The following is a 17,793-nucleotide window of genomic DNA, read 5'->3' as shown; positions in this document are numbered from 1 at the left end:
TGGAAAAGGCCATGAGTTTTAACTAGATCCTGTGGATACCAGGACATCTACACTGAGGGCCTGGTGCCTCCATAACACTGGTTGCCAGTTGATTTTTTTTTTTTTTCTCAAGTGTAGCTCCATTGAAGCCAGACTACAGGGACTCTCAAAGCCATGGCTGCTTCTGGGCCCCAGATGAGGGTTTTACAGAAAAGACACTATTGATGCAACATATGATATCTTTCCCAAGGAATCTCTGCAGGGCTGGAGAGTCAGTGTGCATCTGCATTGGCCCCAGCCCATCCACCCTCTACATGCTCCCCCTATAGGGTCCCTGTGAAACATCCTTTGCAGGATGGATAGATTGGGAATGGTGTAGAGGTGGCTGACTTCTATTCATGGGAGAAGAGGAGAAATATGCATGCAGCGTGTCCCATCTATATGCATGTTGGGTCTGGGGGAAGCCTCAACTGACCAGAGTGTGCAAAATCAAATCCACATCCCAGCTTCCAGAACTCATCTTCTATCTTAAACAGAGAACACAGAAGTGGAGATGCTTAGTGGCAGATTAAGAGTGGTTCTTTTTTTGGGGGTGGGGGTGGGGGAGCATTTGGTTTTTGCACTTCTACACTCTCAGATTTACTTAGTGTCACCAAGGATGTGAGCGATTTTGAATATTGAATGTATTGGGAATTTGTAATCTGGTCCCGGACCTTCCCCAAGCAGAAGAAGAGGCTAAATTCACCGAGTGAATAATTAGCTTAGCTCTAATGATAAGCCCTTTAGCAAAAGCAAGGGTGATGTGGGCCAGGTTTTCAGTCTGTTTAGGGACGCAATACATTTCTAATTGGTGCACATACCAACTGCATGTGCAAAGGGCTAATCAGATGCATTTATACCTGCTCTCATGGTTAGGGCTCTGTGTTTATCACAGAGGTCGTGGAAGTTATGGATTCTGTGACTTTCCATGACCTTCTTGACATCTGTAGCGGCTGGTGTGGCTGACCCCAGAGCTGCCCAAGCAACTGATCCCAGGGCCAGCTGCTCAGGTGGCCCCGGGGACCACCTGAGCAGTGGTGGGCGCAGCTAGCCCCAGGGATCGCCCAAGCAGCGGCCCCAGGGACTGCTGGAGCACCTGCTGTCCGCAGCCCCTGGCAGCGGTCCCTGGACTCAGTGGCCTCTAGCAGCTCTCTCCCACCCCCGCAACAGCGAGCTCCCAGGGTGTCCCCCCCTAGCAATGGCACCCCACCCAAGATTTAGTCAGGGGTATTTATAGTATAAGTCATGGACAGGTCACAGGCTGTGAATTTTTGTTTATTGCCTATGACCTGTCCATGACTTATACTAAAAATACCCCTGACTAAATCGTAGCCTGACTCGTGGTAACTGCGTGTGCAAATGAGATGCACAATTTATACAGGTATTTGCACACTTTGTCTAAAAATCGTGTCTTCAGTTATCTGTGCTCCTAACCTTAATTTCCTCTCGTTCCCAGATATTGCAGGGAGCGTATGTACAGCTAATGGCATAACATACTTTTTTGCAATACTCAGAACAATGGGGTAAGAGACAGATAGATCAGTTGCTATTAAACTATGATTTTTCCTGCCTTTTCTTTGTTTTCTCTTGTTTGGGGCAAAGTATTACTTAGCAGTAAGTAGGCTCTTTCCCCTGCCCCCCTATTGGGCTTGTTATTGTTTTAACAGTGCAATACTCTAGTTATTAACTTTTGCCACCATAACCATGCTGCTAATGTCAAGGCTGCCTATGTAATGTCTGCATGTGGGTGAGAGCACCCTGTGAGAGAAGGAACAAGAGCGAAGAAATAATGCCATGAATAATTGCCTTGGCATCCTAGAGAAGAGAGGAGGAGGTGTATGCCTGGAAAACAGCTTGTCATTTGACTTTAATAAGGAACAATTGCAAACAGATTTCCCGGAGACACTGGCCACATATTGAACTCATTAAAAATCATGTGCTTATTGATCGTTGCTTCCTTCCTCCTCCAAGCTGCATTTCCTCCTGTATTTGGAGTCCCAGGAGCTTCCTCCCAGTGCTCAAGCTTGCAATGCATAATCAAGGGCCAAACATCACCACAGGGAATAGGGCTGGGGAGGGTGGGTAAGGCACGTAGGATGTGTCAGTGGATAGAGCAGTCAGGAGAGCTAAGTTCTATTTACAGTTCTGCAACTGACTTGCTATGTGACCTTGGGCAAGGAACTTAGCTCCCCTGTGCCTCAGTTTTCTCATCTGTTAACAATGGGCTAATGCTACCTATGCACCACTGCCAAATTCTATGAGGTTTATGGCTGAAAAGTGCTAAGTGTTACTAACCCTGTATATGAATTGCTCCTCATTGATTTAAAAGAATTACTGCTGTAATCCAGCCTAATGGCTTTCAGATGCTACCAGGATGTGCATGGTAAAAAACATGGAGGGTTAGACTGAGAGAGAAATTATGCCACACTCTTCCAACTTGGGACTTAACATTCATAGCTTGCTCACTCACTCTCTGTGGAAAAGAGTTCTGGACACCAGAAGGTGGTTGGCCCACTTTAGAACTGGTTTTGTTTTCATTGACCTACAACTAGGCTCATGTCCCTGGACAGCATAAAGTACCTACTAAAGCTCCATCTGTTGGGGTTTGGAGGAAATGATCCCTGGATCGGGCCCATATTGATGTTTTTTTTTCTTGTTCTCTCTTTTAAAATGTTTCTTTCTAGCATTGCTTTGTAACTTGCCGGATGCATGGTCTCCTGCTGAGCAGAAGTGCACAATCATACTCTCCCTCCCCTCCCGCCCCTCACCGAAGCAGGGAGTGTTGCACTTCGGGATTGAGGTGTGCTAGCAGAGATCTGTTGGGGATAGAAATGGAATTAAAGGGAGCATCAGCCTGGAGGTGCATTGCTAGGCATGCCGAGGCTACACAGAAGGTGTCACGTGATTTGGATATGTACCAGAATCTAGCCAGTTCTGTGAATCTCTTCACTTTCTTGAACACTAACAAGGCCAAGATTTTCCACGACTAGTGGTTTCGATTCAGTTTCTGAGACACATTAAAGGGCCTGATTTTCAGAAAGTGCTGAGCAAATCAGACTCCTTTAAGGTATCAAATTAGCATCTGGAAATGAACCCCTATGCCAAGTCACTAGTCCCTTGTGAGAATCTTGTTCAAAGTTCACTCCAAAATATTTTAACGAGAGAAATAAAAAACTAAAATGGTAAGGGGTAAACCTTTTCCTTATTGGCTTTCACCAGCAGCAATTTATGGCTATCAAACTGCAGAGTAAAGTGTCTCTGGAAAGAGTTAATTTTGTTCTCATATTTTTAAAAAAATAATAATTTGTTGCCGCAGTGAAGAGGGATTAATAGCAATAATTACAGCAGGAGGATAGTGCTCAGTTGCTTTCAGTCAGACATGGAGAGCACAAATCAGCTAGTCCAGTTTTTTTGAGCGCTCATAATTAGGTTCTTATAATTACCCACCCTGATGGGGAAAAAATGGGTTTCTGAAGTGTTGGGGACTGTTTTACATATTCATGGAAACTCACACTGAAGAGGCTGGTTTGAAAGTATTGGGCGGGGAGTGGGGAATATAAAACAGAAAAATCCATCTGAAGTTATCATGCCTTATGTACCATGTTTCTTTGTATTTCTCTTATACATGTGATTTTTTTTCCTACTTGCCATATACAGAATTTTTTATTGATCTAAAATTGTATTTAGTTTTACATTGTTCAGATCTCAACTGTGTATTCCTGGAAAGGTGGGGCTTATTTATAACCTTGGGCAAATCACTTAATTGTGCCATGACTCAGTTTCCCATCTCTATATTTGTCTGATTCTCCTTTCTCCCACCCTCTGACTGTCTTGTCTATTTAGACTGTAATGTCTCTGAGGCAGGCACTGTCTCCTGCTCTGGGGCTCTGATCTCAGTTGGGGCCTCTTGGTATTACTGTCATAAAAACAAAACAGCAATGATTATTATCATCATAATTATTAAACCTGGCCTGTATGTGCATGCAAGTGAGGTCCAGGGAGAGAGCACAAGCAGATGCCCATGTACAAGAGAGAGGCAAAATTTCAATGGGGAAAGGAGCACAGCAAAGGTCCTGTTTGCAAACACATGATCAAATGGTACTTCAGCAGTGTTGGGGGAACTACCATGTTGTAATGTGGCCTGCCTTTTATGGAAAAATTGTTCAGGATTTTCTACAGAGTGACAACTTCCCATAGTCGTATGCAGTGTTGTTGTAGCCGTGTCAGTCCCAGGATATTAGTGAGAGAAGGTGGCTGATAAAAGATATTACTTCACCCACATTGTTTCTTTAACTTCCAATCTTTGACACACGGCCTGCCAGTAGGGTGATTAGACAGCAAGTGTGCAAAATCAGGACAGAGGGTGGGGGGTTATAGGAGCCTGTATAAGAAAAAGACCCAAAAATCAGGACTGTCCCTATAAAATCGGGACATCTGGTCACCCTATGTACCAGGGAAATCCGTTGGCACGCCAGGCTAGTTTGTTTACCTCAAGCGTCTGCAGGTTTGGCCGATCGCAGTTCCCACAGGCTGCAGTTCGCCGTTTCAGGACAATGGCTGCAGGAAGCGGCATGGGCCGAGGAATGTGCTGGCCACTGCTTCCTGCAACCCCCATTGGACAGCAATGGCGAACTGCGGCCAGTGGGAGCTGTGATCGTCCGAACATGTGGACACTGCAGGTAAACAAACCGACCCGGCCTGCCTGAGGATTTCCCTGGCAGGCTGCGTGCCAAAGGTTGCCGATCCCTGATCTAGCCCATAGGTTTTTAGAGTAGTTTCTGTAGAACTGTGTGGGATGTGTTCCTATTAAACTCTATCGGCTTTTTGCATGAGGCCCCAACATAGTAGGCTTCCTGGAGTAGGCAGGCCCTAATAATCAGCAATGTGGAGCTTTGAGTACTGGTGTGAGGATGTCTCCCTTTTGTCCTGGTCTGAGACTACGGAGGGTTCAGGATTACTGTTGTACAGAATGTTCCCAAGGAAGCTCCAAAACAAAGGCAAGTTTCACGTGGTTTGGGTTTTTCGACAATCCCAAATCTCACCCAGTTTTGCTGACAGCCCCCCCCACCACCCCGACTGACTGGCTGGCTTTGGCATTAAAAATGTATGGCCACCTCAGCTGAGTGTTGTTGGTTGTTTTTTTTTTTTTTTTTTCCTCCAAGATCTTGCATTGTGAGCTCATTTCTGGTGGAAAGTCATTCAGACAGTAAAGGGAGGTGGCTGGATAATAATAATTTGTGCACACAACTGTTTTGAGAGAATACTACAGAATACCTAGAGCAGTGGATCTCAAACTTTTTTACTGGTGACCCCTTTCACATTGCAAGCCTCTGAGTGCAACCCTCCTAATAAATTAAACACTCTTTTAAATATATTTAACACCATTATAAATGCTGGAGGCGAGCGGGGTTTGGGGTGGAGGTTGACAGCTCGTGACCCCCCCCATGTAATGACCTCATGACCCCCCTGAGGGGTCCTGACCCCCAGTTTGAGAGCCCCTGACCTAGAAAGAAAAAAGAAGTCCAGGCAGTAAGTAGGGATGACAGAAAGCATTCCTCTGTTGGGGAGCGAGTGATTAGTCAGGATGGCTGACAAAAACACGGTGTAGGGGTTTAGCATGATAGAGGTCTATAAAATCATGACTGGTATGGAGAAAGTAAATAAAGGAGTGTTATTTACTCCTTCTCATAATACAAGGTCTAGGGCTCACCAAATGAAATTAATAGGCAGCAAGTTTAAAACAAACCAAAGGAAGTATTTCTTCACACAACGCACAGTCAACCTGTGGAACTCTTTGCCAGAGGATGTTGTGAAGGCCAAGACTATAAAAGGTTTTTGAAAAAGAGCTAGACAGATTCATGGAGGATAGGTCCATCAATGGCTGTTAGCCAGGATGAGCAGGGATGGTGTCCCTAGCCTCTGTTTGCCAGAAGCTGGGAATGGGCAACAGGGCATGGCTCACTTGAGGATGACCTGTTCTGTTAGTTCCCTCTGGGGCACCTGGCATTGGCCACTGTCGGAAGACAGGATACTGGGCTAGATGGACCTTTGGTCTGACCCGGTATGGTCACTCTTATGTCTGTGGGATACTGAAATGCACTGGAGCTCAAGCCACCCCGAGAACCACAGCACAGTTGAACCAGGGGTACCTATGTTGTTTATGTGGTACTAATATTGTTGTTGCTGCCAGTTAAAGGAAGTTGAAGTTGTGAAGGTGACATTGAAGTAGTGTTAGGATCCTATCTTAAAGTGAGAAGAGAAAATAGATACCACTCTGTGTTAAGGCTACCACTCACTCCATCATGCCTAAGTGCTGGAGAGCTCTCCAGTCAGGTCTCAGAATATTCTGGACAATACCTGCTTCAGTATCTATCAGGAGTACAATCAACAGGCCAGAGATGACCTGAGCTCCTGAAAGTTCTTGGTGCCTGGTCTCAGGGCTGTCAGAAGGCTGCTGTTGCTGCTGCTGTTGTTTTTAAATGCTGCTTCCGTGTATTAATTCTAATAGAAAGATTCATCTGAGAATCTGTTCTTGCCTTGTAGGTGTCACGTTAACTTTACATCAGAAATGTTCTGTCTGTTCAGGCCTCAATGGATGAGTGTGCTTGGGGTATGGTTTCAGTATGGTGTCCCAGGTTTATCTTGGCAATTGAAAGGTACTGAGCACCCTCAACTCCCATTGATTTCAGGTAGGCTTTCTCTTAATAACAAGCTAGCTCAAGCCACATTAAAGCTCCATGGCTACCTTAGGACTAGATCCAAAGCCCACTGAAGTCAACAAGCCCTAAGAAAGGACTACATAGGCTTCAGTTTTACTTTAGGAAATCTGTTTTGCTCTGACAAAGAGTTGAAAACAAACAAATGTTACAAAGTCACTTAAAAATTTCAGATTTCTCCTTGAATTTTGCTCTGTCAATGAGATACTGTAAATCCCTAGCTTCATGAGTCTGCAGTCTAGAAGGAAATGCAGGAAAGGGCAATGCTAATAAGGTGGAACTTTTCCCAGAACTCCTCTCTGAACTTGCAGATTAGTCTTGAACAAATAATCTGTTTATCTTTGTTGCTTTGGGTACTTCGCTGATACAGTTTAGCAAATATTGGCCCCTTTTTGGAATATGCATTAAATTATTTTTAAGTTCCACAGCCACTAGTCCCAGGGGTACGCTGGATAGAGCCAACCAATAGAGCCAATTCTTTCCAGAAATTTTGCTTTTTGTTTTCTCCAGTTCATGAATGAGCTACAGACAGAGCACAAAATGTTTGGATTTATTTGTTGTTCTAAATTGTCTGTAAACGTCTTCCATGAATAATGAAACTGGGTTGCAGATCATTTCACAAACAGTTCTTTTGTGAATAGTTGCAATTCGCTATTCTAAATTGAGGCTGTGATTGTTTGGCTAGTTAGAGATATTACATGGTACTTTCTGTTCCCAGACTGGATGATTTATGTAACTCACCAGTACACCATGAATTGTGATCATAAATGTCACAACTGCTGAGTTAATTACGAGCCAAACTGGAAAAAATCTAAATATTGTTGTGTGTTTATAATAGGCCTAATTCTCCACTGACATGGGTGTAATTGTGAATGGGAGATAACTGCACTGATGTTAATAGAGCTACAGTATAAAACTGGTATAAGCGAGAAGGGAATTATGGACCATTTTACTCAAATACCTCCACAGATGCTGCCTAAGAAATACTGAGCAATATACATAATGACAGAGAAATGACCCATTTTAAAGCCATTATTGGCTTTCTCTTTCTGTGAGAATTTGCAGATAGTCCTGAGTGCTCACATAACAGTAGAGATCAAACACAAAATGGTTCAAAGGGGCTGATCCAAAGGCCTTTTGCTTTAAATCTGAATGAATGGCTAGAGACCATTTTTCTCTCTCTACTTGATCAGCTGTAATACGGCAAATGGGTTTAGAAAGGATAAGCATTGACCCAATCCGAAGGCCCATCCCCACCCATCTTAACCCTTTCCCAAGGTTTACAACCTCATCTACCCCAGCTATTCTTTTGTACCCATTTCAGCTGCCCTTCTTCAGGAGGCTATCAGCTGATTCTTCCTCTAATCTGGACCTCGTAATTTCTATTATTGTCCACTAACTTCCCCTTCTATGATGAGTCTGCTGTTGGGGCACCGGGGCCAGTAAGAAAATGAAATCTAGGTAAATATAACTTGATGGGGAGGGGAACAGGTAAGAGAGGTCTAGTTGTACACACAATAGGTTTTCTCATCTCTGTGTCTACACAGTATCAGTGACTTTTTTTTTTTTTTTGGTTTGGCTTTCTATATTGGGTTTATCTTTATTTGTTACAAGAGTGTGGGGCAGAACTAGAGAGAGAAAGGGCTTTGAGGAGGAGAGGGAGGCTGTGTGTTGTATGGAACCAGAGAGCTCATTCCAATCACAAGAATATTAAATGTTGAGGCTCTGTAGACATAAGCACGTGTGTATGTGGTTGGATAAAGCTCCTTTATAACTTCCCAGCAGTAGGTTTCCTCCCTTGGTATTTATATCCGTCAGCCAGTCCCTCCGCTATCCAGACAGATACCAAGGATTCTCACATCACTGGCATTCTTTCACGCTTCCAAATTGGAGGGGGAAGGGGGTCAGGAAGAGGTGACAGCTCTGATCAGTGCATGTGTGCAAATGGGCTCATCTGAATGCCAAGCCACTGGCAAATACATGTGATGTGAGTTCATCAAATGCAGTTCCAGCTTGCAGGTTATTGATCCCTCTCCCCATGACCCAAATGGAAAAAGAGTTGCTGGCTTCATTTAACAGAATGATATGAATTTTAAAAAGTACCTTTTAAGAAAAGTCTAAAATGACTCTCTTTAAATGGAAGTGCTGCCTGTAACTTGACAGACTGTTTCCCCCGCCTTGCTGTGCCCTGCTAATGAAATTTCTGAAGATGTGATGGGTGGTGGTTGCTATAGTAACTTAGCACTGGTAGAAATTGTAACCATTTAAAACTGCAGATTTATTCATGCGGCTTGTTAGTCAAACTTGATGCAATAACAGCAAATTAATATTTCTATCTCATCAGGTACTTGCAGCTGTGCCTTTCCGCAGCATCTTTGGTGGGGAAAGAAATGACAAACCCTGATGATGTCATTGGCCAAATTGTACATTCCCTCATCTGGCAATGGGCTTGTTGTATTTAGTGACAGCTTTACCTGCTACAGAGTGAGGATCTGGGCCTGTTCTTGCTGATAACAATGGGAGTATTGCCATTGACTCCCATTGTGGCAGGAGCAGGTGCTGAGTAAGGACTGCACAGAAAGCCATCCTCTTTTATTCTTCTTCCCAGTGTAAACTCTTCAGGATGGGTGTGGCAGAGAATTGTTTCTCTTTAATCTGAGTCAGGCGTCTCATCTGTCCAAGGGGCTCTAACATCTTTTTGTCAAACATCCCTTATTATGTTGTCCTATAACAGGGGTTGGCAATCTTTCAGAAGTGGTGTGCCAAGTCTTCATTTATTCACTCTAATTTAAGGTTTCGCGTGCCAGTAATACATTTTAACATTTTTAGAAGGTCTGTTTCTATAAATCTATAATATATAACTAAACTATCGTTGTTTGTAAAGTAAATAAGGTTTTTTAATTTTTTGAGAAGCTTCATTTAAAATTAAATTAAAATGCAGAATCCCCCGGACCAGTGGCCAGGACCTGGGCAGTGTGAGTGCCACTGAAAATCAGCTCACGTGCCGCCTTTTTCATGCATGACATAGGTTGCCTATCCTTGTCCTATAACATAGGACAAAGCACCCTGTAAATATTAACTGATAAAGCCTAACCTGTGGGATAGATAAATATTATCTCCTTCCCCCTCCGTCATTTTAATGGAGAAAACTGAGGCAAAGAGGCAACTGACTTGCTCCAGATCACACAGCAAATCAGTAGCAGAGCTGTGATCGGAACTCAGGACCTCTTCCTAACTCACAGCCCCCTGCTTATTCCTCCAGACTGTACCACCCCACTGTGCCAGTGTGAACTTTACCTGCTGCTGGTGCAAAATGGCTCTGATCACAACAGTACATGGCAATTATGCCTACCTATTTTCAGATATCACCAGCCTATATAGTTTCTTTAAAATAATCAAAAGCAGGAGTGCTGCACATTCCATGGCATAACATCACAAACAGGATTATGGTTACAGAAAGGATGATAAGCAGCAGGTGCAAACTCCTAAGAATAAGATCATCATACAGCTTCTTATTCATAATTTCTTATCAAGTCTTTTGTCATGGACTGCCAGAGTTGCTTCAAGACTGTAGGGCTATTGAGGCCAAATTTTTAAAAGGGCCTCAACTCCAGGATGTACATGAAGATGAGATGTACATCTCAAGGCATTTTCTCCAGGTCATAGGCTATAATGAATTGACTAGTGCGCAGATGCAACATTGCTCTCTATTGGGTGGAACCAGAACTGCTCAGCTGCATGCCATTAGTTCTTTACTGCTAAAAGCCAAGGGAGATAGTCACTTAGGGCTTGTCTACATCACAAAGTTGCAGCGCTGGTGAGGGGGTTACAGCGCTGCAACTTAGGAGGTGTACACATCTGCAGGGCATCACCAGCGCTGCAACTCCCTGTTTGCAGCGCTGGCCGTACTCCCGTTTTGTCTCGGGTGTAGAGGATCCAGCGCTGGTGATCAAGTGTAGACACTTACCAGCGCTTTTCTTGACCTCCGTGGAATAAGCAGGTATCTCAGCATACCTGAGGAAGCCTCTCTGGTAATCAAGCAGGTCTCCTTCCCCGGTTTGCTCTCGCGTTCCCCGAACCCCCGTGCAAGCAGGTCTCCTTCCCTGCGGTTTGCAGGGGGGTTCGGGGAACGCGAGAGCAAACCGCGGCGAAGCTGGTCTCCTTCCCTGGTTTGCTCTCGCGTTCCCCGAACCCCCCTTGAAGCCGCCCAACAGCGCTGCAGTGTGGCCACATCTAACACCACTTGCAGCGCTGGTTGCTGTAAGTGTGGCCACTCTGCAGCGCTGGCCCTATACAGCTGTACTAATACAGCTGTAACAACCAGCGCTGCAAAATTGTAGATGTAGACATACCCTTAGCTAAAATGGTAGGGACCTGAGCCCTTGAAATATGAAGATTCTATTTTTGATGGCACCATGGGGTACATAGTGGCAAATGATTTCTCTAATATTTGTGATTTGTCTCAAATTAATTTTTTTTTAAAGATTGATGACATTTTTCATGGATGATTTTGCTTATGATAGTTCCCACAATGTTCTAGGTGCTTTCCAAACAAAAGATCTGGTCTTGCCTCAAAGGGCTGACAAGCTAAAAGATGGACAGAAAAACGGACCAAAGGAAGGGGAAGGAATGTAGCATAAGAGTGAAGTGGTCAAGGTGGTAATTAGACATATTATGTCATGGTTATGGTTCAATATATAATTATTTGAACCAATATCATGAGTTCTTTTTGCTTAGAAAGATACAGTATATAGATTGTGGCTTACTCCCCACAACTTAGAATCAGAAGGTTTTTTCTCTCGTCTCCATAAATCCTTTGCAGTTTTGCAGAAGGAATCATTGCCAGTGCTTCTTTAATGACTCTCCATTACAGGACTGTAGAGAAGATAGACCCCAGTGGGATTAGTCACACTATGCATCATAAAAGGTGGAGAAGGTTAAAAGGTGCTGAGGGGATTTTAACTGGTGAGGGTTATGTTAATATAATTGGACCTGTGTTTTAATGGAAAAACATGCATTTCTGTCAAAGAATTAACAATCTAACACTGATTTTAGCATTCCTCCTACAAAAGTATGGTGTGTGTGTTTACTCTGATGTAAATGAGCAGATTAAATTTGGGGTCATTCACTCTCAAGGGAATCTCTGTGAACTTGCACTTGTGTGTAAAGATTCTGATCCTGATCCTGCACATGACTGAGCATTTCTGACAGGTACTGAGTATCCTCAACTCCCATTGACTTTAATGGGAGTTGAAGATGCTCGGCAACTCTTGCAGGTGTTTCGGACCCTTGCAGGGCTGCGCCTTAAGGCAGGGGTACTTCAGCACCAGAAGAGAGAGACCCACCCTCCCTTATCTTTGAGGGGAGGCAATGGAGGTGGAGTGTTAGAGACAAGATTTTGAAACTTGAGTGCTTGTCAGTTGAGTTAAGATGGAAGTCAATGCATGTCTGAAAATCAGGCCATCTACTTAGGTGCACATAAATGCAGATTTATGTGTCTAACATTAAGCACTATGTCATGGCTTTGGGATACTTCAGAATGAGAGCAGCTTTAAGACATCTTGGACAAAATTCTGTGCTAATTTATACTTTCTTCAATCCCATTTACTTCACTGGAGTCTCTTACGATGCAAGTCAGTGCAGGATCTGTCCTATGGACATTAGTAAAAAGAAATTAAAAGGCTTTAAGAAGTAGACTGATTGGGAAGTGAAGTGATTGCTAGCAACTATTGTCAATACTGCACACTTGGTTCCACTTACAAGATTAATTTCTGTAACAAAGTGGATCATTTTAAATGGATATTTCAGGTGACTCTCCATGCAAATAGTCGTGCTTTTTTTTCTGAATGCTTCACAAACACATACAGGAAATGAAGGACAATGGAACTAATCAAAACGCAGACTAAACTGCACAGACAAATTAATGGACTTTTGTTATAGCTCATAGGAGTACAAATGCATATCTCTAATCTTTGAGTTCTTTGTGAGAATCCATCTCCTTGCAAACCTGGACTGTCCATAGGATCCGTCAATTATAACCTTTTTCCTTGGAACTGAAGAGCCTCCTGTTGAAAACATTGATTTCAATGGTGCAGTACTGAACTTTAATTCAGCAGAGCACTTAAGCACACATTTAAGCACATAACAATATGCTTAAGTCCATAGACTCATAGACTCTAGGACTGGAAGGGACCTCAAGAGGTCATCGAGTCCAGTCCCCTGCCCTCATGGCAGGACCAAATACTGTCTAGACCATCCCCGATAGACATTTATCTAACCTACTCTTAAATATCTCCAGCGATGGAGATTCCACAACTTCCCTAGGCAATCTATTCCAGTGTTTGACTACCCTGACAGTTAGGAACTTTTTCCTAATGTCCAGCCTAAATCTCCCTTGCTGCAGTTTAAGCCCATTGCTTCTTGTTCTATCATTGGAGGCTAAGGTGAACAAATTTTCTCCCTCCTCCTGATGACACCCTTTTAGATACCTGAAAACTGCTATCATGTCCCCTCTCAGTCTTCTCTTTTCCAAACTAAACAAACCCAATTCCTTCAGCCTTCCTTCATAGGTCGTGTTCTCAAGACCTTTAATCATTCTTGTTGCTCTTCTCTGGACCCTCTCCAATTTCTCCACATCTTTCCTGAAATGCGGTGCCCAGAACTGGACACAATACTCCAGTTGAGGCCTAACCAGTGCAGAGTAAAGCGGAAGAATGACTTCTCGTGTCTTGTTTACAACACACCTGTTAATGCATCCCAGAATCATGTTTGCTTTTTTTTTGCAACAGTATCACACTGTTCACTCATATTAAGCTTGTGGTCCACTATGACCCCTAGATCTCTTTCTGCCATACTCCTTCCTAGACAGTCTCTTCCCATTCTGTATGTGTGAAACTGATTGTTCCTTCCTAAGTGGAGCACTTTGCATTTATCTTTATTGAACTTCATCCTGTTTACCTCAGACCATTTCTCCAATTTGTCCAGATCATTTTGAATTTTGACCCTGTCCTCCAGAGCAGTTGCAATCCCTCCCAGTTTGGTATCGTCCGCAAACTTAATAAGCGTACTTTCTATGCCAACATCTAAATCGTTGATGAAGATATTGAACAGAACCGGTCCCAAAACAGACTCCTGCGGAACCCCACTTGTTATACCTTTCCAGCAGGATTGGGAGCCATTAACAACTACTCTCTGAGTACGGTTATCCAGCCAGTTATGCACCCACCTTATAGTAGCCCCATCTAAATTGTACTTTCCTAGCTTATCTATAAGAATATCATGCGAAACTGTATCAAATGCCTTACTAACGTCTAGGTATATCACATCCACCGCTTCTCCCTTATCCACAAGGCTCGTTATCCTATCAAAGAACGCTATCAGATTAGTTTGACATGATTTGTTCTTTACAAATCCATGCTGGCTATTCCCTATCACCTTACCACCTTCCAAGTGTTTGCAGATGATTTCTTTGATTACCTGCTCCATTATCTTCCCTGGCACAGAAGTTAAACTAACTGGTCTGTAGTTTCCCGGGTTGTTTTTATTTCCCTTTTTATAGATGGGCACTATATTTGCCCCCTTCCAGTCTTCTGGAATCTCCCCCGTCTCCCATGATTTCCCAAAGATAATAGCTAGAGGCTCACATACCTCTTCCATTAACTCCTTGAGTATTCTAGGATGCATTCCATCAGGCCCTGGTGACTTGCAGGCATCTAACTTTTCCAAGTGATTTTTTTACTTGCTCTTTCCTTATTTTATCTTCTAAACCTACCCTCTTCCCGTAAGCATTCACTATACTAGACATTCCTTCAGACTTCTCAGTGAAGACCGAAACAAAGAAGTCATTAAGCATCTCTGCCATTTCCAAGTCTCCCGTTACTGTTACCCCCTCCTCATTGAGCAGTGGGCCTACCCTGTCCTTAGTCTTCCTCTTGCTTCTAATGTATTGATAAAAAGTCTTCTTGTTTCCCTTTATTCCCATAGCTAGTTTGAGTTCATTTTGTGCCTTTGCTTTTCTAATCTTGCCTCTGCATTCCTGTGTTATTTGCCTATATTCATCCTTCGTGATCTGACCTAGTTTCCATTTTTTATATGACGCCTTTTTATTTTGTAGGTCACGCAAGATCTCAAGGGTAAGCCAAGGTGGTCTTTTGCCACATTTTCTATCTTTCCTAACCATCGGAATAACTTGCTTTTGGGCCCTTAATAGCGTCCCTTTGAAAAACTGCCAACTTTCCTCAGTTGCTTTTCCCCTCAGTCTTAATTCCCATGGGACCTTGCCTATCAGCTCTCTGAGCTTACCAAAATCCGCCTTCCTGAAATCCATTGTCTCTATTCTGCTGTACTCCCTTCTACCTTTCCTTAGAATTGCAAATTCTATGATTTCATGATCACTTTCACCCAAGCTTCCTTCTACTTTTAAATTCTCAACAAGTTCCTCCCTATTGGTTAAAATCAAGTCTAGAACAGCTTCCCCCCTAGTAGCTTTTTCAACTTTCTGAAATAAAAAGTTGTCTGCAATGCAGTCCAGGAACTTATTGGATAGTCTATGCCCCGCGGTGTTATTTTCCCAACATATATCTGGATAGTTGAAGTCCCCCATCACCACCAAATCTTGGGCTTTGGATGATTTTGTTAGTTGTTTGAAAAAAGCCTCATCCACCTCTTCCGCCTGATTTGGTGGCCTGTAGTAGACTCCCAGCACGACATCACCTGTGTTTTTTACCCCTTTTAGCCTAACCCAGAGACTCTCCACCCTTCCGTCTCCTATGTCCATCTCCACCTCAGTCCAAGTGTGTACATTTTTAATATATAAGGCAACACCTCCTCCCTTTTTCCCCTGTCTATCCTTCCTGAGCAAACTATACCCATCCACACCAACATTCCAGTCGTGTGTATTATCCCACCAAGTTTCAGTAATGCCAATAATGTCATAGTTGTATTTATTTATTAGCACTTCCAGTTCTTCCTGCTTATTACCCATACTTCTTGCATTTGTATAAAGGCATCTAAGATACTGGTTTGATCTTGCCTCCCAGCTTTGCCCTAACCCTCCTTCCTCTCTGCCATTATAGCCCGTGCTCCCTCCTGTTTCTAACCCATCTCCCAGGTCTTGTTCCCCACTTACCTGTGGGCTTTGCTCACCTGTCCCCGTCGAACCTAGTTTAAAGCCCTCCTTACTAGGTTAGCCAGTCTGTGCGCAAATAAGGCCTTTCCCCGCTTTGAAAGGTGAACGCCATCTGTTCCTAGCAGTCCTTCCTCAAATGGCATCCCGTGGTCGAGGAAGCCAAAGCCCTCCTGGCGACACCATCTTCGCAGCCAGGCATTCACCTCCACGATGCATCTGTCTCTGCCCGGACCCCTACCTTCAACAGGAAGAATCGAAGAGAATACCACCTGCGCTCCAAACTCCTTAACCCGTACTCCCAGAGCCCTGTAGTCACTCTTGATCTGCTCAGCGTCACACCTTGCAGTATCATTTGTGCCCACATGGATGATTAGCATGGGGTAGTAGTCAGAAGGCCGGATAATTCTCGACAAAGCCTCTGTAACATCTCGGATACGGGCCCCTGGCAGGCAGCATACCTCCCGGGATGAACGGTCAGGGCGACAGATGGGTGTCTCCGTCCCCCTCAGCAGAGAGTCTCCAACCACCACTACCCTACGTTTCTTATCAGTGGTGGCAGCAGACCTCCCAGCCTTAGGGGTACGAGGCTTCACCCCCTTAACTGTTGGGGGTGATTTCTTCTCTCCTGTATCAAGAAGAGCATAATGGTTATCTTTTACCACAACAGGAGGGTTCGCAGCAGCGGTGGAGCACTGCCTGCTGCTAGAAGTAACCAGCTGGCTGTGTCCACCCTGAGCCTCCTCCTCCACTGGTGTGTCAGATACACCCTGAGGCATCTCCTCCTTCACTGGAGTGTCAGTAGTCCTGTCAACTGGGACAGCACCGTCAGCTGTCTCCACATGGATACTGTCCAGGAATTGCTCATGGACATAGATGTTCCTCAGCCTGGCCACCTCCTCCTATAGCTCTCCCACCTGCTGCCTGAGAGAATCCTGTGCATATGCATCCTGTGCATAGGTCCCAGTGAAGTCAAGCTTAAAAGACAAGTTTAAAGTTAAACAAGTGCTTTGATGAATAGGGTCTGTGGGGCTCAATTCTACATTCTCATTATCTGGAGTAGGCCCACTGACATCAATGGGGCTTCTTACTTGGTGTAGCATACGTTTGGTAGTGTTTACAGGGTCCTTTGGCCTTTGACACTGTGTTTTGGGGATGGAAAAACTAAAAATATTAAGAGATTATGAAGGGAAGAATTTTGTAAAGGGCTTTCTGAGACCATATAAAACTTTTTCTTATGTTTCTTCATCACATCATGGTGCTCACACATAAATTCACAAGCCCTGGACTGTTTAAAATATTCCATCCATAAATCTTTGATTTAGGGCCTCCTACACATATGAAGGTTGGATTATTTATTTTTCCCTTTATGAGGAAATGTAAAGCTTAAGAAAAAATCCTTTCATATAATGTAGGTGATAGCTGTAGGTTCTGCCACTACTACTCATGCTGAGTAGCATTTACTCACATAAAAGTCCCCTTGAATTCAGTTGTGTAAGAACTACTTGCTGTGAGTAAGCAGGTAACGACTGTTGCCAAAGACTTGTTGGTCTCTAACTGGATGTTTTGGGGTGGATGGATGAGTATGACTCAAGTGCATCTGCATTCCCAGTGTTAGTTCCTATGGGGTCTGAAATCAGAATGCAGGTTTCATTGGCAACGCTGCTGACTTGCCAATGGAATCTGTCATCTGAGCATCTGTGGTAACTAACAAGTTTACAGTTAAAACCGAGCCAAGGTTTGCACCTGTCAGAAGTCATTTTACATGCTATGCATACATTTATTGCCATTGCTGTAAAAGCTGTGTGATAGGTTTCCAGTAGTCCTGATCGGAGACCAAAGTAAGACACTAAAATAATTACATATTTTTTGTAGAGGGTGTGTGGTTGGGAACGGGTTGAGGATTACAGCTGGTGTGGAATGTTATCCAGCCCA

Source organism: Gopherus evgoodei, chromosome 8 (genome assembly GCF_007399415.2).
Source record: "Gopherus evgoodei ecotype Sinaloan lineage chromosome 8, rGopEvg1_v1.p, whole genome shotgun sequence".
Taxonomy (NCBI): domain Eukaryota; kingdom Metazoa; phylum Chordata; order Testudines; family Testudinidae; genus Gopherus; species Gopherus evgoodei.
Note: the sequence above shows the minus strand (reverse complement) of the source record.